Below are 1,181 nucleotides of genomic sequence, written 5' to 3' on the forward strand. Positions count from 1 at the left end.
CCTCACACCCCACATTAAAATCCTGACCCCATCCTTCAACATGGCACAAGGCTCAGTCGCCAGTGAATAACAGTCAGGCATACACACTGGATAGGGTTGCTCCTGTGGCTGCGGCGAAAAAAATAATTAATAAAAACTTAAATAAAGAAAGAAAGAGAGGTTCAGGTTTTGAACGGTGGCAATACAAAGGTCTGTCTCCGAGGCACAATGCAGTGGTTAGTTGTTATTTTCCTGTGTGTGTGTGTGTGTGTGTGTGTGTGTGTGTGTGTGTGTGTGTGAGAGAGAGAGAGAGAGAGAGAGAGAGAGAGAGAGAGAGAGCTGGAAAAGGACAAAGAGAAGAATGCACTCTTAACGAAGGGTAAAATGAGAAGCAACGAAGTGTGGAAATAGAGGAGGAGGGGAGAGAGAGAGAATGAATCAGCCAAATGAGCAAATATGTGAGAAAATCTAAGCCAGCCAGTAATACACCCCACTCCCCTCCCTCACCCCCTTCATGCCCAACTCACCCCTCCCAGTCCCTTCTCCTCCTCCCTCCTTTCCCCCTTCCCTTCCCCTCCTCTCTCCTTCTCCCCTTCCTTCTGCCTCCTCCCTCCTTCTCCTCCCCTTCCCTCCTTTTCCTTTTCCCTTCCCTTCCCTTTGCACTCCTCCCTTCTCTGTTCCCCCTTACCTCCCCCTTCCCTCACCCTCAACCCATTCCCCCCTCCCTTTCTCTCTCCTCCCTCCTTCTCTTACCCCCCTTCAACCCCCCCTCCAGATAAAGCCACCAAAGAGAGAACAAGATGAAGACTGAGAAGGGGGGAGGGGGGTACTCAGAAACGGACCCTAACCAGCTCGGCAAAAGAACACCCAAGTATCCCATCAAAGGCGAAATGAAAATGGGAGGCGGTGGGACGGGGAAAATGAAAACTGGGGGGAGGGAGGGAGGCTTCGAGACCGTAGACGTGGAAAATAAATACAAAAGCCAAAGCCATAATAAAAGAATAATTTAGTCCAAAGAATAGATGAATATTCCAGTAGAGGAGAAAATGAATTCCCAAGAGAGCAATGATAATGGGCTGTGAAGTTTCTGACCAAAGAAGAAAAAGTACAAGAGCGATATAAGAAAAAATACTATTACTGTACTACTGCTACTATTGCTACTACTGTACTACTACTACCGCTACTACTACTAACATTTTACA

This window comes from Coenobita brevimanus, chromosome 60, assembly GCF_032717465.1.
Source record: "Coenobita brevimanus isolate Jiangsu-jjx chromosome 60, ASM3271746v2, whole genome shotgun sequence".
Taxonomy (NCBI): domain Eukaryota; kingdom Metazoa; phylum Arthropoda; class Malacostraca; order Decapoda; family Coenobitidae; genus Coenobita; species Coenobita brevimanus.